The following is a 24,175-nucleotide window of genomic DNA, read 5'->3' as shown; positions in this document are numbered from 1 at the left end:
AGGATCTTATGCGTGGAAATGTCAGGCAACCTTAGTATAGGTAGTGTGGCCTGTTCCACCTACAATAATCAACCCTCTGTTGAACTCTGTTTGTCCCAGAATGATAAAAAACAACCTGGATTTTAGAAAGCTCAAAGTGGTTGTGCCCTTCACTTTGTAGAGGCCAAGGATTGAATGGGCATGGAGACTGAACAACCTTCTCATCCCTGCAGTAGGTACCCCCAGTCAGAAAAGAGGCAGAGTGAGGGAAACCTGCATGGCTTACAGCTCGTTCGTGGTGAGAGTAACTGAGTCTTCAGAGCTGTCAAACTGGCACTCAATTTAACTGGAAAACCCCTCTAAACCCAAAGTATTGCCCTACTCATGGAGGAAATACACGGGTATACCAACATCAGCAAATTGGCTGCAGTGACTTTCGTATGTGATGGTCACCTGACGCTTTATGAAGTTTAGCTTATGAATATCAATATGCATAATTCAGAGATGCTTTAAACAAAATATCTCACATAACCTATCAATATTAATGTTACAGTCTGCTGCATTGGTATATCTTGTTTTGATGCATGTATCATTCTTGAATGTCAAGCTAGAAATATGAAGCATGAGACTGTTTATAGTTTTAAATGTGCTAATGAGAGCCATTACTGGTGTTCCGGAAGCCTTATCCACTGGGGCTATGTCTACACTGCAGGCTTCTTGCACAAGAACTTCCACAAAAAGTTCTTGCGCAAGAGCGTGTTCACACTGCCATGCTCTTTTGCGCAAGAGAGCGTCCACACTGCCATGGACGCTCTTGTGCAAGAAAGCTCTTGCCCAAAAAGGCTTATTCCTCGTAGAAAGAGGAATAACTCTTGCACAAAAAGCCTGTTTTCTGACGATCTACTGTACTTTTTCTTGTGCAAAAATGCGCTTTTAGTGTGGACGCCCCGTGAGTTTTTGCACAAAAATGGCTGGTTTTGTGCAAAAACTCTGCAGTGGAGATGTAGCCTGGGTCTTACTGACATGTAAACAGCCTTGTTTGTCCTGTAAGGCCAAAGGTGATTGAACTAGACATGTGACCATACCACCTGGTACTGGGATTCCGTTTTTTTCCCATGGAAGGGAGAATATAGAACAAAAGATTCCCATCCTGGGGTGAAGACTATGTAAGCAAGGGGAAGTTATCGGCCCTTTTTCTTTGGCTGGCCTGATACACTCCAAAAAGAGCTGGGGATCTACGTCAAGATAAAAGAGGTTGTCTCTGACCTGAAGATTGTATCTAGAACAAGAACAGCTCTTTAGGGTAATAATTTGCTTGGAATAAGTTTTTTAGTGAATTAGAACTAGCTACACATTTCCTTTTAACTTAGTAACTTACCGTACTTTGATTCGTCTGTTTTCACTTGCAACCATTTCAATCCTACTGTTTGTACTTAATAAAAACACTTTTGTTTACTATTAGGCCCAGTGTAAATAATTGTTACCTGAGAGGACAACCAGTGTGCGTATCTCTCTTTCATTGATAAAGAGGACGAACATTCTCATGGGCTTTCTTTGTGTAAAATTTTTTCAGAGAGAAAGATGGATTTGTTTGGGGGTTTTGATCTTTTTTGAGGGTTGGCTTCCTGAGTGTTGTGCCCTAGAACTGCATTCTCCCAGAACTGAAGTGGTTCAGTGTCTGCATTGCTCTTCGGGGGGCAGTAACCCTAACTCAGGTGTTTATTTGAGGGAGACTAGAGAATCTGGCTTAGCAGCACAGGGTTGTAGGGAGCCACAGAGAGCAAGAAGGTGGGTGTTAGTGGGGTCTTCTGTGATCACAATGGGCATACTCAATATCAGCAATTTGGCTGCAGCAACTTTCATATGGTCACATTCCGACTGGCTGGCATGCTATAGTAACAGCACTATGTACTAACACTTGGGTTTGTGAGGCTGGGAGAATATGCTAATTCCTGAATCTTATTACACTGGTGTCAGTTTTCAAGGAAGTTGACGTGCCTAGCTTTCCATTTGGATATAAATTCATTGAGCATTTCAGTGACATGCTTACAGCCCCTAAGGGAAAACCTTATACAGCAGGCAAACATGCTTATGGAAATAAGTGAATGCAGCTAATAGTGCGGGATGTGAACTGGGAGGCATTATAGATTATTTCAATAGCACTTTCACTAAAAACGTGTGGTGGGAGCATGAGAGTGGTCACTAGGGTCATGTCTACACGAGGAAATTATTTTGAATTAACTATGCAGCGTAGCCATACTCCAAGGAAAGCAGGAGTACAGATTTCAATGTAACCAGCCTGTTATTTCAAGATAACGGGCTTGATAGTGTGGATGCTCTCATTATTTTGAAATAAGGAGGGTTATTTTGAAATAAATCCCTAGTGTAGACCAGGGCTAAGTGTTTTGTGGCTACACATCAAACCTGTTTCTCCAGTGGGAGATTCCCCTAAGGGTCATCCTGCCAGGATGTGTACATTACTGGACTGACAGAGAGTCATGCCACTTTTGCTCAGCCCCCAAGTTTTACTTTCCAAAGATAATTTGAGCTGGTGACTAGGTCCAGGAGGACATGTAACTGATTAGTCCCTCAGCCCACGGCTGGGCTCCATGATCACAAGTCTTCCACATGTTAATGCAGCTAAGACTCAACCAAGGATCCTTGCAATGTACCACTTAAGTTCTGGTAGGTGAGTCAGCAGGGAGCTTTGTCCTGGCCAACCCACAGGGAGCTGCACTTGCCTCAACAGGAAGACGCCTTACAATGTAAAGCACAGCCTGTGGGCACCCAGCTGTATTGTGGGCACCTCTAAGCCGAGTGGAGTTGGCATGGGGTTGTGAGTAAGGATGTTAAATAGTGGTTAATTGACTAGTTGTCAACGGACTTTCCATTGAATACTCAACTAGTCGATAGGCACTTCCTCATTCCTCCTTTGAAATGTACAAGAGCCCCCGCCTCAAAGGAGGAATGAGGAACTCTGCATACAGCCCAGGGCCAGCGTGAAGTCCCTCTGACTCCGGGCTGCACATGGATGCCTGCTTTGAAATGTACAAGAGTCCTCAGCAGCATTTTTGCGGAATCTGCTTTGCATGGCATTTCCTCAGAACCCAGGGTCAGGTGGGGGGTGGTGGTGAATTGACTCTAGTCGACAGACTATCCGATAAGCAAATGCTTATCAGACAGTCGACTCGTCTTTAACATCCCTAGTTGCATGTTCTGTGCTGCTGAAGTATTTTTTGACGAAATGTAAAACTCCAGTCCTGAGCATTGTAGTAATCAAATCTCTCAGGGCACTTTCCTCCAGCAGAGAGTGTTAAATTGAATGTCCTGGCCACACTGAAGCTTACATAGAGTCATTGCATCACTGGGGGTCCCAAGTTGCTAAATGATTTGCTGAGGTTACTAGAGAAAATGTGACCTTTGGAACCCTGTGATCTGAAAGTCAAGCTGGTCTTTGCCTGGCCCATCATTCCCAGTAACTGATATCTGCTGCCCTCAGCTTTGAACAACTCCACAGGGGTTCTCAAACTTTGTGATACCGCGACCCCCCTCTAAGTTGCTTCACAGTTTGAGAAACGCAGTGTTACTGTTTTCTGCAGGTTATGCTGGTGCCATTGGGTGGCCTGCAGGCAGCCAGTCTGCCTGGGGCCTTGGAAGGCAGTGAGTGTCAGGGGAGGCACAGCCATTCCTGCAGCTACCCAGGACTCAGTGGCTGTGTCTACATTGGCACCCTTTTCCGGAAAAGGGATGCTAATGAGACCAGTCGGAATTGCAAATGCCCCAGGGTATGTCTACACTACCCCGCTAGTTCGAACTAGCGGGGTAATGTATGCATACCGCACTTGCTAACGAAGCCCGGGATTTGAATTTCCCGGGCTTCATTAGCATAAGCGGGGAGCCGCCATTTTTAAATCCCCGCTGCTTCGAACCCCGTGCAGCGCGGCTACACGGGGCTCGAACTAGGTAGTTCGGACTAGGGTGCCTATTCCGAACTACCGGTACACCTCGTTTCACGAGGAGTAACGGTAGTTCGGAATAGGAACTGTTGAAGCAAAAACACGCTTCTTTGTGTTTAGGCAGCTAACAAACAGCTTTATTAATTAATAAAGCACAGCATGAGCCAAACGTGGTCACAGCAGAGCTAGACCCAGTAAGGCTACTAATACAATTAATTCTAGTATTTTTATACCCTTAACCAAACAGTCTGACGTCAGGGCATTCAATTACAGAAATTCTTAATTAAATTTGGAAAAACAAAGCCTTATTAACAAGATGGCGGACAGGTGCGAGGGAGTACATTTTTTGTTCCAACCAGCCCAATTAACACATACCAATAGCCCATTCTGTAGGCCTTTTCTCACGGGGTGACAGAAAGTTTACTTTGGTTTACGTGCTTGAGAGAAAAGCTGAAATGGTTTCTGATATACAAGATGGCTTTTAGCTAAATATGAAAATGGTTTCTACAGCTTCTACAACTCCCCCCTTTTAGCCTTTTAAAGGCTAACCTTGAAACCATTTTATACCTCCATTTTTCATTAAAGTATTTATGTACATTTTTTGTTCCTTTTTTTGCTTATTCTATTTTAACATTATGAGTTTCACATTTCCTTTGGTAAGGGTCTATCTTGTGTTTTTTAGAATACAAGAAATACAGCATTTGATTAACAAGAAACAGCAATAAGCACAAAAGAATATAGCCAATACTAAAACTACTTTTTGCAAAATTTAAGTTTCCACATGTTCAAACCAGCCTCCCAACCAATTCCAGAGGGTTCAGTTTTTTCCCTGCCTTAGGCGTTTTACAGTTTTTTTAATTTTTGAGGCATTTTTTTTTACTTTTTTGCTGGTGTTAGAAATATACCCACAGCATTTTTTTTTTACTAAGGCACAAACCCCGCTCTTACTAGCTAGGACATAGTTTAGGGCCATTCGGTTTTGGCTTTTTTTTACCCTGGCTTCTGAACCGTTACATGTTCAGCAGTACTTTTTAATTGGGGTTAAGGCTAGGCGGATATACCCTGGGTTAGTAAACCCTTTATTTTGCCAAGTATTATTTGGCTTAGTTTACTAAACAGTGTGTTGTTTATTTGAGTGTTGTTTAGTGGGACTGGAATTATTGGGATGCCTTCTTTTGAATATACCGGACTGTGAGCACATATTTAGCAACCTGTAGAATTAAATTTTTGGGAAACTTGGTTTATTAAAAGCATAAACACATTTGAACCATATAGGTTATAACTACTAAATATTAAAAACAAGATTAAGCATAAACTTAACATGAATTGTTTGTTCAGCCTTATGCTGGCTGTTCTTCAGGACTTTGTAGTTTGCTTCACCTATCGCTGGCAGGTTTTTCTGGGCCGCAGCTGGTACCTTAGCCTTGGTTTTTTAGGCTTGTTTGCTTTTGGGCCTGGATTGCCGGTACCAAGCCTGTGCTGATTCTTGTTTACTTTTGGACCTGGGTTTCTGGTACCAGGTCTGTGGTGATTTTTATTTGCTTTTGGACCTGGGTTTCCGGTACCAGGTTTGCGGTGCTCCTTGTTGGGGACAACTTCTGTAGGGACTGGAACGGGTTTGCAGTGGGATGCGTGAATTCAGGTGGGCAATTCTTTGCACTTTACAGCAGTATGGGTGGTTAGAAGGATTTGGTAGGGACACTTTTACCTGGGTTTCAGAGCAGTTTTTCGCTGGTGAACTTTTACGCAAACCCAGTTTTTTGGTTGTAGTTTAAGGCACAGCTCAGTTGGGGCCTCCTGGAAGGCGTTTTTAACCTGTAAATGATAAGACTGTACACACCTTATAAGTTCCTGTTAACACTTGACTATGCTTTCTTTAACAAGTGTGGCATTAGCCAGGTTAATTTTTGGGCTGCTTAACAGTTTTATAGGTTGGCCACATGCAATTTTATGTGGGCTGAGTTCAGTTTTTTGATTAGGAGTGGCTCTTATGCTTATTAGGGCAATCGGGAGTGCTTTTACCCATGTTAATTCAGAGTTTTTACATATTTTAGCAAGTTTGTTTTTTAAAATCCTGTTTTATTTTTTTACTGCTTTTGCGCTCTCCAGGTGTCGTGCACAGTGCAGTGCTTGTCTGGTAGAGTAGTACTTTTCTAGTTTTTTTTGAACAATTTGCCCAGTAAAGTGGGTACCTTTATTACCGGAGATTACAAGGTGTATTCCCCATGATGGGATGTAATAATTTAGAAGTTTTTTAGCTACTGTGATGTTGTTATGTTTCCTTCAGGGATAAGCTTTTACCCATCCCAAAAACAAGCAAACAATAACCAGCACATTATTTAAAAGATTGACATTTAAGCAATTGAATAAAGTCCATTTGTAAATTCAGAAATGGTCCCAAAGGCGGAGGTTTGGTTGCCGGAACTGTTTTTACAGGTTTACCCACGTTGTGGGCTTGGCAGACAGGGCAAGCCAGACAGTAATCTTTGGCTGCTTGGGAGAATTTGGGAGCAAACCAATTTGGTTTTAGGATTGCTACCATCCCCCCCTTTGCCAACGTGCGACAATTTAGGGAGCACGGGGGCAAGGTGAGGTAGCAAGACCACTGGGGCAACAATGTGGCCATTAGAGCTGCACCACAAGTGGTCTGGGCGCAAGGTGCACCCTGCCAGTTTTTACTTTTGCTTTTTTGATTTTGGGGCTTGGTTTTGCAGGAGGGCCAGTTCTGAAAGAGACGGCGTAGGAGCTGGCGATGGTAGGACAGAAGGGAAAAACAGCAGGTAGAGGAGTAGATTTTACTACATTTTAGACAGTACAAACTGCATAGCCTGCTATTAAAACTTTACTAAAATTATAAAAGCAAAAACCATTTATATAAAGCACAATGTTAAGATTATTTAAGGGACTTAAATTATTTTTTTATTAAAACAACAATATTGTACACACAACGTTTGAAATACATATATTACAATTAAGACATATACAAGACAAATTTGGACAGAACACAGAACACAAACTTATTATGTTATGACATGGAACCATGTTTTTTTTTTTTTTTTTCTTTGGTTAATTTTTATATGATATTAGCGCTTTTTGATGATTTGAAAGACAAAGAAAACATTTTTACCCACATTGGGGTGGTGCATTATATTTTAGAACACTTTTTTTTTACAGATTTTTGCTACTTTTTGATTAGCCTGCTGTTATCCAATGGTATGCTTTTATTTTGAACACTAGCTTTAGAGGGTTTGAGTAAATTACTTTATTGTTTAATTATTAAGTTAAAGGTGGCATGCCTTAGTTTTTCTTTTGTACTGCAGACCAGGCTTTTTTTTTTTTTTTTTTTTTTTTTTTTTAACTGCCACAGAAATTTTTAGAACAAGGTGCTTGTTAGTTACTATTTTAGCAAGCAAAAGGTTTTTCTTTTTTGAAAAGAATTACATGCAATGTTACAGACTTACTTATGGGGGACAGTGCTCCCCCCCTTCCAGAACAGACAGGCAGTTTGCAGACACACACAACCTTGGATCTGAAAGCAAGCCAAAAGTGCTATTAGCTTAGCCTTGACCAGAAACACTGTGAAGTTTTTGGGCTTGGATTTTTTTAAACAATAATTAGGTTTCTTGGAAGACACATTTAACCCTTAGGGTGCAGGTTTTACAAATTTACAATGTATAGATTTTATTTTTTTATGCGGTTAACCAATTAAGTTTTAATAAAATTTTTTATTTTATTTTTAATAGATTTAACAAAGTGTTTGTAGCCAAATGTTTAACTTGACTGTTTTATTGCTAAGATGATTAGAAGAGGCTGCAAGAAACGAGTTATTTTTTAAAGCAGGTTTTTTTTGTTTTTTGTTTTTTCTTCCCCTTAGGATTTGGAGGAACACTTTTTTTAAACTGTTAAACTTATTTTAAACTTTGTGTTTTGCTTTGGATTGGGCAAGTTTGTTACAGGAGCCCGTGTTTTTAAAGGGAAGAGCTAATTTTTTTTAGTTATTTTTTATGTTTTTTTTTTACCTGTGTATGCGTTATAAAGAGGGATAGAGGGGTGATGTTGTGCCAAATTTTTCCCCTAAGCTTGGTTGATATGGGTGTGCCAACTGAGAATTTTATTTTTTTTTTTTTTTTTACTTTTTATGTATTATTTTGGCACAGAGGTGCTGCAGCAACTTTTAAGTTACCTATTTTACTGCAGGGTGGATTTTTGCTTTTTTGAGCTTTACTTTTATTTTTTAGGGCTTTAATTTTTTTTTTTTTTAAATTTGTTAAATGCTTACAGGTTCTTGGACCATTATGCATGTACAAGTAGTATACAGGGGTGCCTTTTGACAGTGTGGGGGGGATGTTTAGACTAACCCCCACCTAAACTAACTTTACACACTCCAAAGAAAGGGTCTGCCGGGTTTAGAGTGTTAGACCTTAGCAGCTTATGAAATAAGGGGAGTTGTTACTTCCTTACATATTCGCTGAGTTTTGAGGTTCAGCTGACCCCCCCCCTTGCGTTTAGAGCTCCCTTGTGGGAGAGCCCTGGTGCAGCTGGGATCAGCTTAAGTTTTAGACCTATGCAACGGCATTTATTTTTTACTTATTACATTTATACTTATTTTTTACACACATTTTTTTTTTTCTTTTTTTACATTTTTTCTACAGTTTTCACATTTAGATGCATCTTTATTTATTGTTCAGTTTCCATGGGTTTCTATTAAGTGACGCTGCCCTAAGACACCCGGCACTTAATATTAGACTTTATTAGGATCCTATACCAGAAAACACTTATTATAAAGGCACTGGAATTCCTGTAGACTGACCTACCCCCATTTTCTGCGCGCGCTTAATTTTGTAAGACACCGAACCAAAGTCCGCCTGCTTACACCATATTCTGCAAGTTACCGAATCAGGATCCGCCTGCTTGCTCTGCGAGTCACCGAATCAGGATCCGCCTGCTCGCTCTGCGAGTCACCGAATCAGAATCCGCCTGCTTGCTCTGCAAGTCACCGAAACAGGATTTGCCTGCTTGCTCTGCGAGTCACTGAATCAGGATCCGCCTGCTCGCTCTGCGAGTCACCGAATCAAGAATTTACCTGCTCGCACTGGTCCCCCCCCTTTTTGTTGCGAAGCACTGGACTTAAGGTCCACCTGCCTCGCAGGGGTTTCCGGCACCTGCCCCAGCCCGGCAGAACACCACGTCCTGGCGCCTGGAGACAGCCTGGCGGAATGGGGCACTATGGCCTGGGGTTAGCCTCAGAGGTCAGTACTACGCCCACAAATAACAGAGAGAGACAACAAAGCTTCCCCACAGTTTCGTGTGCCGAGAGAGAGTAATGGCACCACACCAGCTTTTAGCGTCCGAACACAGAGGGTCCAGTGCATGGCTGCCTCACTAGAGACACCGGTGTGCCCTTTTGGAACTGTGACACATAAGACAGGCCTAATAGACAAAGACAGACACAGACAGACAAAAATGTTAGCCGCTCCACAAAATTGAATTCCGTAGCTCCCCTTACCCCGATGGCCGGCCGTCACTCCAAATCCCAAGCCCTCAACCAGGAGATTTTGTAACAGGTATCCCCTTTACCTTCTTTTGAGCGCTCTGAGAGGTTTGGAAGTGGAGTGCCGGTCCGTCCATACGGGCAAGTGGCGCGTTAGGAATCTCGGTGGAACCTCCAAATTGTCGAAGCAAAAACACGCTTCTTTGTGTTTAGGCAGCTAACAAACAGCTTTATTAATTAATAAAGCACAGCATGAGCCAAACGTGGTCACAGCAGAGCTAGACCCAGTAAGGCTACTAATACAATTAATTCTAGTATTTTTATACCCTTAACCAAACAGTCTGACGTCAGGGCATTCAATTACAGAAATTCTTAATTAAATTTGGAAAAACAAAGCCTTATTAACAAGATGGCGGACAGGTGCGAGGGAGTACATTTTTTGTTCCAACCAGCCCAATTAACACATACCAATAGCCCATTCTGTAGGCCTTTTCTCACGGGGTGACAGAAAGTTTACTTTGGTTTACGTGCTTGAGAGAAAAGCTGAAATGGTTTCTGATATACAAAATGGCTTTTAGCTAAATATAAAAATGGTTTCTACAGCTTCTACAGAACCTAGTCCGAACTACCTAGTTCGAGCCCTGTGTAGCCGCGCTGCACGGGGTTCGAAGCAGCGGGGATTTAAAAATGGCGGCTCCCCGCTTATGCTAATGAAGCCCGGGAAATTCAAATCCCGGGCTTCATTAGCAAGTGCGGTATGCATACATTACCCCGCTAGTTTGAACTAGCGGGGTAGTGTAGACATACCCCCAGGGATTTAAATTTTCCCCGTGGCATTTGCATGAACATGACTGCCGCTTTTTTCCGGCTCGGGGCTTTGACGGAAAAAAGCGCCAGTCTATACAGGGATCTTGCGGAAAATAAGCCCTTTTCCGGAAGATCCCTTATTCCTGATTTCAAGTAGGAATAAGGGATCTTCCGGAAAAGGGTTTATTTTCCACAAGATCCCTGTCTAGACTGGCGCTTTTTTCCGGCAAAGCCCCGAGCCAGAAAAAATCGGTAGCCATGTTCATGCAAATGCCGCAGGGAAAATTTAAATCCCCGGGGCATTTGCAATTCCGACTGGTCTCATTAGCATCCCTTTTCTGGAAAAGGGTGCCAATGGAGACACAGCCAGTGAGAACATGCAGTTACAGTTCTGGCATGCATTGTTTTCTGTCCTCTATGAGCTCAGACAGCTCCATGGTGGGAGTTTTAGTCCTGCCGTGTTACCCGCACAAATTTCTCTGTCCCTTCCACACTGTAGGGACACACACCTTTACCCAGTTCCAAGGGCTCAAAGTGCAACCCTGTAAGTTTACACACCCAACCGTACCCAATTCCTTGGGCTCAGGGTGTAACTTCCCACGGGTTGGTAGGATCTTTAGCCACGGAGGGTATGTCTACACTACCCTGCTAGTTCGAACTAGCGGGGTAATGTAGGCATACCGCACTTGCAAATGAAGCCCGGGATTTGAATTTCCCGGGCTTCATTTGCATAAGCCGGCCGGCGCCATTTTTAAATGCCGGCTTGTTCGAACCCCGTGCCGCGTGGCTACACGCGGCACGGGCTAGATAGTTCGAACTAGCAAGCCATTCCGAACTATCTGTGTTCCACGAGGTGTACCGTATTCCACGAGGTGTACAGATAGTTCGGAATGGCTTGCTAGTTCGAACTATCTAGCCCGTGCCGCGTGTAGTCACGCGGCACGGGGTTCGAACAAGCCGGCATTTAAAAATGGCGCCGGCCGGCTTATGCAAATGAAGCCCGGGAAATTCAAATCCCGGGCTTCATTTGCAAGTGTGGTATGCCTACATTACCACCCTAGTTCGAACTAGGGTGGTAGTGTAGACATACCCTGAGAGAGCCTTACACAGTAATATCCTTATCCTCTCTTTATTGACAATTCCCAAACAAGCAGAATACACATGCTAAACACACAGTGTCATGCTCACGAATCCTGATAAAGGCAGGCAGACTTCCCTTGTTGGTCAGGCAATATCAGCCTCTCTGGTCTTCAGCTGTGTCTCGGAGGTGAGTTCTTCTTTCCAGGTCTTCCCCCTCCTCCTGATCTTCTTCCAGACTTTTCTTCCTTCTGTTAATTCTGATCTTCTTCTTCCTGATCTCCTTCTTGGACCCCAGTTTATATAATGAAACTTGAGTCTTGCTTAACTAGACCTTAACCAATTATTTTAGTATAATTTTACTAACCAGTCATAACAAAATTACCTAACCAATCCTATCGCGCCACCTTAATTGATTTACACTTAGCAAAATTAATTATACAACAGACAGCAACAGTTACAAACCAGACAGAGATCACACAGTGAAACAATAGGAAAGTGTCATAGAATGAGGATTCCACAACATTCTCTATTGATAAGCCATTTCTTGCCAGACAGAATGGTGTTACTTAAGTTTTCTTTACCCATCTTGGGATCTGTTTCTTTATCTGATAACAGTGGGGGAGCTATCAGGACAAAGTGCCCTCCTCACAGCCTGGTGTGACACTTTTTAATACAATTTAGATGGAACTGTGAGTATGTGACTCCAGGCCTTACAGTAATGGCTGCTATTCTTCAGTCTGGCTACAGAAGGTGGCTTTGGTTCAGGCCTAGCACAGGCCTTCCAACATGGCTACAGAAAACCCATATTGTTACAGCCAATTGGGGCTGTAGCCATTGTGGGACAAGAAGCTTGAGAAGCAGGGCTCCTTTTACCCTGCCCTCCCTTCCCTTGGTCAGTGCCGGGGCATATTCTGAGCCTTGATTGTCATTGGAACTGGCCGTGCTGGGCCTGGATATTGTGAGGCAGTGCAGTATGTTACCACTGCTCTCAATTTTATTGTACTCTGTGACGGTGTGCCAGGAGTCCAGAGCTGACCCAATGCTTGGCTCCTTAAGGAGCCAGCTCTTTCCCTCCCCTGGAGTGGACTTCATTGGGAGTCGGGTGCTCAATGGCTTAATTAAGCTGAGGACGGCTGGGCCAAGGAGAATAATCACAGCTAGGTGGAGGAAAAGGCAAGGAAGAGCAAGAGAAGGCAGCTGACCAGGGATACGAGATGGGGAGAACTTTCTCTTTCCTCCTTGGTGAGTGGACTATGGGTGAAGTTTATGTCCACTTGTATGTTGCTGTACAAGGCTGTCCGGAGGGAGGGGAGCTGATAAATAATATACTGGTTCTTACGAACATGGAAGGGGTCCAGTCTGTTAGTGGTCGTCCATAGGCAGAGATGTTACTCAGCGTTTTCCTTAAAGTTCCATGTCATGGTGCCCCTGGGGGTCACAACTGAGAATACCAAATTCAGGACAAGCTGCTGAGACACAGAGCAGATACATCCCCAAATTCCTTGCTATTCTCCTTTTAGAGATACCAAGCCCACAACAGAAGTACACTTCTGTTTCACCGCACTGGCTAACAAGAAGTCAGAAAAGTTGTCTGCCTAAGTATTCCAGTCCTGAATTCAACACCTAGACGCTAAGCTTAAAAATGAGGGATTATTTAAAACCAGTTTAATCAAAGGATTCTTCTGATCCCAAAGGACCAGCCACATACTCACGTCAATATATAACTCAGATTTTACCTAATAATCAGACTGTTGTCAGTCCTTTACTATCCAAAACTTCAAGTACAAAATTGATGCAAGCATACAACATAACATAACCATATCCAGCAAATCATAACTTTTCTCTTGACACCTTACTAGATATACTTTGTATAACACTGGTTGCAATTATATAACAGTGGTAGCAACAATGAGCTATGTGGTCATGTTTTAATCAGATAACATCACATCCTGTCTCCTGGAGACACTGGATTAGGCAAGAAGCTTGGCTTTCATTCGGAAAAAAAAAGTTTCCATGTGTTGCAGTTGTAGCGAAGTTTGAAAAGGTGGCTTGAGTTTAAATCAAAGACTGAGAAACCAGAAGGCAAATAAAACCCCCTCCAGATTTCTTTATTTTAAAAAAAATCTCATTATTTTTAAAACAGCCTTGTGGTTTATTTTGAATGATGATTTTTGGTGATTTTTAATGCTTGGGATTGGCAATGTGGTGTCTGACACACCTGAATCCCGCAGGTAAATCTTCTTCAGGCCCCATCCTGTAAACTTACATCCTGAAGTCTAAAGGATACTGATATTCACATAACTATTCCTGAATCTTAAAAAAACCCAAATGGTCTGGTAGCACTTTATAGACTAACAAAACATGTAGATGGTATCATGAGCTTTCATGGGCACAGCCCACTTCTGTTCTGGACACAGTATTTAGGCAAGAACTTCGCAGAGTTCCATTCTCAGGGATCCAGAACTGTGTCCTGAGGTTTATTAATTCACCAGCACTTCAAGCAACAAAAATAAACTATTTTAAGCAAGTACCATATACAGCTGAGAATGTTTGCAGCAAACTAATCCTACCCTCACAGACCATAAGCTGTACCAAGTGGCCTCTCTGCAGTGAAATGAACACTACTATTTGTTCTTTTTGAGTCTTTATACATAGCGAGCCATAGAAAAGACAGTGGACTGGAAATGGAGAGAACTTGACTCTCTTGGTGCTGGTGCTGGCCTAGGACATTGCCTCTTGTTGCCTCGGTTCACAGCTCTGAATACTGAAGGCAAAAATATGGCCCTTCCTCATGGGAGCATGTTCATATGAGGCTTGGTTCAAGCTATTCAGGTTGAGATCCTCGAGTGGAAGGAAACAGTGATGAAAATATCAAGAGGATAAACAAAAAGGAAAAGCTTAATGATCTTTCTGGGCTTTGTCTTTATAGGGTAGGTTGTGTGCGGTCACCTGCTACCATGAAGAGAATGAAGTAAAATAACCGTAATATAACTTAACAGCAAAACTTAACGTGTTTTCAGATGCATGTCTTACACGAGCGTTCTCAGTAACTAGAACTCCCTAGTTTTGGGTGGGTGGGGCTGCAGTAGTGCTTCCCTCTGTCCCACACATGTTCTGCTTTATTTGGCAGGAAGCTTTCCTGGCTTTGGTTCACTTTTCCAAGCCCGAAATAGAAAAGAGGGGCTAAACAAAAACTTGGATGCACAAAGCAGCATCTGATTGATAGCCCCCACCAGAATCTCCCTGTCAGTCAGCTATCAGCAACCAGTCAATGGTTAGCAATGTCCGCAACAGGTGGAGCTAATGGGGGCTGGGCGGAAAGCATGCTTGGCAGGGGGTTGGGAACAGAGCAGGTGTTGGCATGGAAGTAACATAGGATTATCTCTGCTGGCTGAGGGGAAGAGTCCTGAAAATACTCCAGCAGAGTAAGACAGATGGATAAACGCTTGCAATTTTTCCTCCTTCCATTTTTGCTCTTTTCCCACTGTCCCCTCTCTTTATTTCCCATTCCGTCCTTATTTCTAGTCATTTCCCATCTCAGTTTGGTTTCTTTTCCTTTTCCTTTGTTTTTATGTTTTTACTCTCTCCTTGCCCCAGTGCATCAAGTGGTCTGGAAAAAGTAAAGGGGAGGGCTACCATAATCTGGGAATAGCAGTTTGTAAGTGAAACAGGGCCTGGAGTGCATTCCTCAGCAGTCCAGCTCAATTTGTACTTATTTATTTATTTATTTTATTGGGTTTGTGACTCCTAGCAGCCCCTCCCCACCACCCCTTTAAGCACTGTCTCCCACATTCATATCTCGGTTCTTAAATGGCATCTGACCATAAAGTGTCTTTGCACCGTATATACATTAATGAACATATTCCCAATCTTCCTGTCCCTCTCCCAGATCTGGTTCTAAAAGCTTGCAGGTGCCTTCTGGCTAACTTCCCACACTCCGGATCTAGTACTCAGGATGGGACTGGAGGCAAAGGAAGTGTCATTGGTTTGTGTGGAGTGAGTTGGAGCACAGCTGTCCTGCAGATGTGAAGGAGCTGTAGCATAGAGGGGCTGTCATAGGCAGATGGAGACTGAGGGTATGTCTACACTACCCCGCTAGTTCGAACTAGCGGGGTAATGTATGCATACCGCACTTGCTAATGAAGCCCGGGATTTGAATTTCCCGGGCTTCATTAGCATAAGCGGGGAGCCGCCATTTTTAAATCCCCGCTGCTTCGAACCCCATGTAGCGCGGCTACACGGGGCTCGAACTAGGTAGTTCGGACTAGGGTCCTATTCCGAACTACCGGTACTCCTCGTGAAACGAGGTGTACCGGTAGTTCGGAATAGGCACCCTAGTCCGAACTACCTAGTTCGAGCCCCGTGTAGCCGCGCTACATGGGGTTCGAAGCAGCGGGGATTTAAAAATGGCGGCTCCCCGCTTATGCTAATGAAGCCCGGGAAATTCAAATCCCGGGCTTCATTAGCAAGTGCGGTATGCATACATTACCCTCCTAGTTCGAACTAGGAGGGTAGTGTAGACATACCCTGAGAGATTCCACGTGGCTTGGAGGAAGAATATAGTCTAAGCAGATAGCTCTCTTGGGGGTTTAATACGGCTGTGAAAACATCTGTACAGCAACTGGCTTTGCTCCCATGTGTCAACACGGCTTATATATAAATAGAGATGGCTGGAGTGTCCTTGGGTGGCTAGCTAGGGTTGAATTGGATTGAGTGCAGCACATACAAGCTGTGGCCATGGAGGAGGCAAAGAAATGCAGTTTTGGCTTTGCTATGTCCTCCACAAAGTCTCATGCAGGAGGACTCGGGTGGGTGCTTTTTGCCTGTTGAGTCTGCGCTGACCCTCCTCCTCCTGCTCAAGGCCATAGGGAGAGTCAGTCAGGACCGTGGGCTAGGAGTGAGTGGGACATACTGATGGGACTCCAAGTTTCCATCACATCCGACTGACAGTGGAAGGAAACATCCAGCTTTGCAGAATGGGGATGGGGGTGTGTGTCTGCGAGAACTGTGGTGCTCCTGTCATCTTGTGGGTACAGTTCAAGGCCTGATCTTACACATCTTAGGCTGGTTTGGGGCCCGGTGGCTGGAGATAACCCACTGAGAGTAGCAGAGAAGCCCTGGTTGGAGCTTCTTCCAGTCAAGTGAAGGGGAGCTGCTGGAAGAGTGAGGCCCACGAGGGTTCCATGACATAGGACCCCTTCCAAGCACGCAACAACTTTCATCTTTCACTGCAGCTGCAAAGGGGGTGTGAGGGCAGGACAGAAAACAGAAGGGGTGTTTCCCTGGAGCTCCTGGGCTGAAAGGAGGGTGACTACAAACCAGCTTTGGTGGCCCTGGCAATTTGAATAAAAACCCTGCACCGATCCATGCTTGTTTCAGTTCTGTGAGTACATTTCGGGAGCCACCAAGCGCTGTGCGTGGCCCCCGGAGACACTGACTAAAGTATAACGTGAAGCACTAACCTCCCTTTTCAGTGTTCACTGCCTATGGTGACAGCCCTTCGGCACGTTGCATGCACCTGTGCTCTGCTGTCACAGACCGATCCGAACCAGGGGACAGCATTCCGAAAACTAGCCAGAGCGAAGAGAAACCATTAGGAGGGTGAGATGCAATTGGAGGAGCCTGAATGTGTCCAGGGGTTCGAGTCATCAGTGTATCCTTATTTATCAGTCACTTCACAGTACAGCAAGTAGCCCCGTTAACATACATGGAGCTTTAAAGTAGAACCTTACTCTGAAATATAGGCCCGGTGCCCTGCCCCCTCCCTATATTTATGACTGCTCACTTGTCTCTGGTGATGGTGACTAATAGTTCATCCATGCCTGGCTATCTCCTGTCTCTATTTAAGTGGCTGTTTCTATCTTGTTGAGTGACTGATGGACATGTGAGAAGGCTGACAGTGCCCCGGCCTTTTCTGGAAGGATCACACAGGTCAGGAAAATACTCTGGAAAACACAATGTTGAATCACTCTTTATTCAGGTACATGACACGGTACCTTAATCATGTTGCCTGCTCAGCAGCCAGCTCGCTGATAAAAAGTGAACTTTGAGGGACTGTCCCTTTGGGTCACCCCTGTCTTAGCTGACAAAAATCTAGGGCTAAACTCCCAATGTTAAAAAATGCCGCAGACACAGGTCAAAGTCCCACTCCTTGCGCCAGCAGTGCCTAGTGCTACCGTTTTCAACTCTTCCTGAATTCAGCAAGACAGGATCAACACACAGAAGGAGAAAGATGTGCCCAGGGCTGAAGGTGAACTCTGAACTTCTGTGCCATGAATTCCAGTGCCTGATTGCTTAGAGCATAAGGACCTGAGTCTGCTGTGTCTAGAAATTCTGCTGATACTTGATTCTTCGGGCTGGACCAATAGGGAACTCAGGCTGGCCTGGCTTCTCCACTTTCCAGTATCGAAGCCAGTGTCTCCCTGGAGCTTAGTACAATGTGGCCTTCTGGGCTCTTTCATAATATATATAATCATAATAATTACTACCAGGAAGTGCCAGACTAGCAGTAAATGAGATAGGAAGGGATCTGAGGATCACTGGGGCAAGACACCGGCCTGGAGTGATGTGAAGTTGACTAAGGCCACAGAATCATAGGGTTGGAAGAGCCCGCAAGAATCAACAGTTCTAAGCCCCTGCCAAGACACAGGATTTGCTGTGTCTAAACCACTCAAGACAGACGGGTATCCCGCCTCCTTTTGAAATCCCCCAGTGAAGGAGCTTCTAGTTTCCAGAGGCAGTGCTGATCATACAGCTAGGAAGTCTCCCCCCCCCCCCCCCTCGGAGCTTTAATCTAAATTTGCTCTGCTGCGGTTTGACCCCATTGCTTTGTGGAGGCAGGAATAAGGGAATTTGGGTGCAGCCATCTTAGTCTTGTTAGCAAGAGAGCAAGAGCCAGGCTAATACTGACTCTTGACAACGCGAGAGCTGTAATAAGACGCTGCCTTCGCCTCTCACCTCCGTACGGAGATAAGGATGGAATGCTGACTCCAGTGATACCCTTGAAGATAAGGTAGCATCTGGGAGGAACTAAGGGTATGTCTACACTACAGCACTAATTCGAACTAAGCTAATTCCAACTAGTGCATCTAGACTTAAAAATTAGTTCAAATTAGCATTTTGCTAATTCGAACTAGCATGTCCACACTGAGTGGACCCTGAACTGAGGTTAAGGATGGCCGGAAGCAGTGCCGGCAGGGCATCAGATTAGGACTTAGAGTGTGGAGCTGCTGCCTCAGGCTAGCCAAGGGCTGTGCTTAAAGGGACCCGACCCCCACCCCGGACAGACAGTTCTCAGGGTTCCCCGCTTGCAAAGCAGTCCTGGCTTGGAGTGCCCTGAGTGCCCACACTCGGCACATCACAGCACTCGGCCATCAGCCCGGCTGCACTTGCCGCAAGCTGCCATCCGGAGGGGGGTCAATCAAGGGGCTTCAGGAGAGCTTCCACCCCGACGAGCCCACAGAGCCACCCCAGTCCTCCCCATCGGGGGCTCGTACCCCATTCCTCCCTCACCTCCTTCCACTTACCCCTCCCTAGCCCCCCTTCCTGATGTACAAAATAAAGGACATGTGTGTTCAAAAATAGAACTCTCTTTATTGAACAAAACTCGGGGAAACTGGGAAAAGGAGGTGGGAGAGGGGAAGAGAGAGGGTGGGAGAGGGGAGGGCAACTAAAATGATCAGGGGTTTGGAACAGGTCCCATATGAAGAGAGGCTAAAGAGACTGGGACTTTTCAGCTTAGAAAAGAGGAGACTGAGGGGGGATATGATGGAGGTCTATAAAAGTATGAGTGGTGTGGAGAGGGTGCATAAAGAAAAGTTCTTCATTAGTTCCCATAATAGAAGAACTAGAGGACACCAAAGGAAAGGAATGGGTAGCAGGCTTCAAACTAATAACAGAAAGTTGTTCTTCACAAAGCAAAGAGTCAACCTGTGGAACTCCTTGCTGCAGGAGGCTGTGAAGGCTAGAACTAGAACAGAGTTTAAAGAGAAGTTAGATAAAGTCATGGAGGTTGGGTCCATGGAGTGGTATTAGCCGGGGGTAGAAATGGTGTCCCTGGCCTCTGTTTGTGGAAGGCTGGAGATGGATGGCACAAGACAAATGGCTTGGTCATTGTTTCAGTCCATCCCCTCCAGGGTCCCTAGTGTTGGCCGCTGTCGGCAGACAGACTACTGGGCTAGATGGACTTTTGGTCTGACCCAGTACGGCCATTGTAAGCTCAGGGCTCAGGGTCGGGGGTCTCAGTGGACCACCTTGATTTTCATGCCAACCTGCTCCTTGGTGGCCAGGCTGGCAGCTCTCCTGCCCTAGACGGCCACTTTCCTGTGCCGAGTGTGGAGGTCGTGGATGAAGTCCACGATCTCCGCACTAGACCAGGCGGGCGCCCGCCTCTTGCGGACCCGGGCAGGCTCCCGGGAGCCGCCAGCCTGGTCCCGGGAAGAGGCAGAGGGCTGGGTGGCAGTGGGTGGCTGGCTCGAGCTGTGCCAGGTGCAGGGTCTGCTGGCTGGGTGCTGGCAGGCTTGCACCTGGCATGGGCACTGTAGCCAGCCTGTGCCCCTTTAAGGGCTCCGGGGCCGGGAGGGGGGGCAGACGAGTTTCCCTGGTGGTGCCCAGAGTGGCCACCAGGGAAAGCTGGGGAGGGATAGCCTCCCACTAGTTCGAATTAAGGGGCTACACAGCCCTTAATTCGAACTAGCTAATTCGAACTAGGCATTACTCCTCGTAGAATGAGGTTTACCTAGTTCGAATTAAGCGCTCCGCTAGTTTGAATTAAGTTCGAACTAGCGGAGCACTAGTGTAGCGCCTATCAAAGTTAATTCGAACTAACGTCTGTTAGTTCGAATTGAATTAACTTTGTAGTGTAGACATACCCTAAGAGATAACTGTCCAGCCATTGTTGCATAGTATATAAGCTGCTTCATAACTGTTTGTATTCGAAGATCTGCCGGGGGGGGTGTCTCCCCCCCGTCCGAATCAGGCTTCCCTTGCAATATTGCTTGAATAAACTGCCTCTGGCTACTTGTTGCTTACAAACGCAGAGTGAAGGCTTGTTTTCTTCCACAGCCTCTTGTCTGTGGCCAGAGAGAACAACTTTTCTTCATCTTTTTATGGCGGCCTTTCAAGCATCTGAAGATCGCTATCCTGTCCCCCCTCCATCTTCTTGTTTCCGAACTAAACAGACCCAGTTCAGTCAGCCTTTGCTCATATGGCTAATATTTCATCCCTTTGAGTATCTTTGTCACTCGCCTTTGGCCAGTTTCTCCACATCCTTTCTATCCATTGGTGACCTGATCTGGACACAGTACTGCAGGTTAGGCCAAACCGGCACCGAACAGAGTGGTGTTGTTACCTCTTGTGCGTTACAGGCTGTTCCTCTGTTAGGGCAACTGAGACTTGCATTTGCTTTTTTTTTTTGCAAAGCATCACAGGGCCGGCTCACGTTGAGGTTGTGGTCCATCACCACTCTCAGAGCCTTTCAGCCGTGCTGCTGCCAGGCCAGGTATCCCCCATTCTGTGCTTGTGCATTTGGATTTTCTCCCCTAAGTGCAGTGCCCGACCTTTTGTCTTTGCTAAATTTCATTTTATGATCTATAGCTCCTATAGCTCCATTACAACCAATCTGGAAAACAGATATGGCACCCCCCTCTATAATGAGGGAGTTGTGCACGAGACCATATTGACCTGTATTGTGTCACATCAGAGGCGACACATCGGGATGTGTTGCAGGATCATGCTTCCCCCTCCCCCCCGCATCCTAATTTGCTGCTTGGCTTGTACTAAGCATGCACTGACCCTCCCCCCCGAATTGGCAAGCATGGTCGTATCTGTGCCACATGGTGATCATTATACTACTAGGATGAAATCCTATGGCCTGTTGGCAAAACTTCTGTTGACTTCAATGGGGCTAGGATTCCACCCATTCTGTTCTCCAAACGTCTGCCTGCCTGTTTCTCCCTGTTTTTCCCTGTGTCTCATCTGCCTCTCTATTGTGTGAGTGTCTCTGTGCGAAATACACTCTCACACCCTCGCTGTCTCTCTCTGTAGTACATCCACAGAACAGTTACTTGTTACATAATGCTTGATCCATCCCATTCATGAATCTCTTCACTCCCATTGAAATGCAGCCATCTCTGGGGTGGAACATGATAGCTGGTTAACATTGCACAGGAATGTTACACAGCCCTTTAGACCAGGCAGTGAAGAATACCAAATCTGTTTGAAATTACAGAGGATGTTTCAGGGAGGCTGAAAATAATTACTCAAGGTGGAATGCGGTGAGAACCACCAGCACTCACATACCACAGGGGGAGCGGTATGCCAGGCAGTGACTGAAACTGTAACAAGAATGGTCCATGTAAACACCACACACTTTGCCAAAACAATCCACTATGTATGCTGGAAGGAAGTGGGCTCCATAAAAATGCCAGTTGTTCTGATGCCTGCGGCCTCGTGAACCACCAGAGCAATTTGCTAGAGCTTGATACATTGACTGGGAGAATTTTCTTAGCCAAAGCATTTTAGTTTCTTATGAACAATCTGCTGAATAAGTAGACCCTCTCTTTTTGCCGTTCTGGATGTGAATGTTTTCAAACGTCATCCTTCCAAGCAGCCCTGGGAAACATTTAGGTCTCAATCAACGGTTTTCAAACTTTTTCCCCTCGTGACCGAGTTGAAAACAGATATGGATGCCTGCACCCCGGTGGATGCCTGCACCCCGACATAATTTGACTAGAGTGTGGGCTCCAGGGTAGGGCTAAGGATGAGAGCTTTGGGGTGTAGGAGGGGGCTCTGGCTTTGGGGGTGGGTCAGGACTGACAGGAAGGGCTTACCTCAAGCAGAAAACGATCAGCAGTGCAGCAGGGGTGCTAAGGCAGCTTCTTGCCTCTCCTGGCACCGCAGACCTTGCTGTGCCCCAGAAGCAGCCGGCAGCAGGTTCCCAGCCAATGGGAGTGCAGACCTAGTGCTTGGGACAGGAGCAGTGCACAGACCTGCCCCTCCCAGCACCTAGGAGCTGGGCCTGCTGCCGGCTGTTTCTGGGGCTCAACACAGTCGGCGGTGCTGGGGCAAGCAGGGAGCTGCCTTAGCACCCCCCCAGTCACCTGATCCCCCTTGCAGCAACAAGACCAGTGCCTGACTTTCCATGACCCAGTCCTGGGTCCCGACCCCTAGTTTGAAAACCCCTTGTCTAAATGACAGTTGTGAAAGAGGCTAGTTCTGATACTATATCTTTGCAGCATGGAAGCTCCCAGTAGAGGAGAGCTGACTGGAGTGACTGTAATATGCATCGCTGTGGTACTTGGCCAATCTTCCTGTTGTTAAATGGGAGACTTTCCAGATATTTGCAGCACACCTAACCATACCCACAATGATACTTAGCACGGTGTGTTCCAATTGCTGCACAAAGTGCAGGTGTCCTATCGATGGGCCTTGTTGAAAAGAATAGCAACATTGGCTTACTGATACTCCCCGCTCCCTTTGCATAGTTGAGAAGGAACAGTTGAGCTTGAGAGGTTAATAGACTTTCCCACGGCCCTACAGTCAGTCAGTGTCGCAAACAGGATTAGAATTCAGGAGTTCCTGGCTTCCAGCCCTGAGTTCAGTCCCCTGATTACTCTGTCTGTCTGCCAGGCCTGGACACCCACAGCTGTTTCTGTGGTGGCAGGGCCTCTGTTAATGTACCTTTCTGCTAATGCACACTGTAAACTGTGAGCATGGGCGTGTACTTGATGCAGTTCACCCCTGTTCCCAACACTTGCCCCTTCTGTGGCATGAGAGATCCTGGTGCACTTCTATCTAGAGTGTGCTTAGGCTTGCCAGATGCGTTCACTAAAAATCCCAAATATGGCAGGAAAAAAACTTGGTTGAGCAAAAAAAAAAAAAAAAAAAACGTCAAAAACGGACACTGAACTTGTTGAGCAAAAAAAGAGAGGACAAAAAAAAGATCGCTGTGCCTTTAAGAATCCCTGTGCTCATCGCTTCCCCACGCCAGACGCATCAGGGGAACAATGTCCCCACCAACCTTCCTTCCAAGAAGAACAGAAAATTTTACATGTCCATTTTTTTTACCGGACAGGGGCCAGAAATAATGGACTATCCAGGCGAAAACCGGACACCTGGCAACCCTAAGAGTGCCAGATTATGGGCCCTCTTTTGGCTCCCCCAGAAACTCTGGCTGCACTTCTCCCCTCACCTATTACCTTTTGCACACCCCATCTGTGGCCCCACAAAGTCAACCTTCTCTTGGCTATGGCCAAAGCAGCCATTTATAAGACCAGGGAACAGGGTTGGCTGAGGGAGGGGCCTGTGACTGTGGGGTCCATTTTGTCTCCTGCATCCGTTCACACATCGGGGCAGAGTTCTACTGGGCGGCACCCACAGGCTCTCTTGGCACCTTTGAGAAGCCGTGGGTGCTATCTGGGGCTCTCTGCTCAGTGTCCCCATCCGGTTCCCTCTTTTTAGCCCGTTGACCTTTACACTTACCTGTTTTTTCTTTTATTTGTTCCCTGAAATTAGTTGGAGTCTAGGGCTCTGTGGATCTCCCCCCCCCCTCCCCGTAGCCTGGGGGGGGGGGTGTCCTTTAGACATGGGTGGGCTTATGCCTACCCACCTCCCGGACCCCAGTAAGCTAGTGGGTAATCCTCGAGGAGTGGGGCTTATTATAAAGACAGTAGCAGGCCAGCCTCAGCTGTGGTTGTGAAAACAAATTGCATTAAGTTACACAGGATGTTAAATCCTAGAAGTAAATGTTCAGTGCATGTCAATTCTTCCTGTCTCTGCCCTATGCTTTGTTAAGGGACCTTAGGGTCTGGCAGGCCTCACAGTGGTTTTCCCTTCCACCTACCAGAGCTGATATGAGACTAAG

The 24,175-nt window shown here is 45.8% G+C and overlaps 1 protein-coding gene across 2 annotated transcripts in view; it reads left to right on the top strand.

Moving 5' to 3' along the window:
* The window catches only part of FHL1 (four and a half LIM domains 1), an 82,567-nt gene that overhangs the window by 34,419 nt on the left and 23,973 nt on the right, over positions 1-24,175 (top strand). The gene's annotated exons all lie outside the window — the stretch shown is intronic.

The sequence above is a fragment of the Pelodiscus sinensis genome, chromosome 13 (assembly GCF_052426305.1).
Source record: "Pelodiscus sinensis isolate ZL-2025 chromosome 13, ASM5242630v1, whole genome shotgun sequence".
NCBI classification, from domain to species: domain Eukaryota; kingdom Metazoa; phylum Chordata; order Testudines; family Trionychidae; genus Pelodiscus; species Pelodiscus sinensis.
The sequence above is the reverse complement of the archived record's forward strand: the minus strand, read 5'-3'. Positions and strand labels throughout refer to the sequence as shown.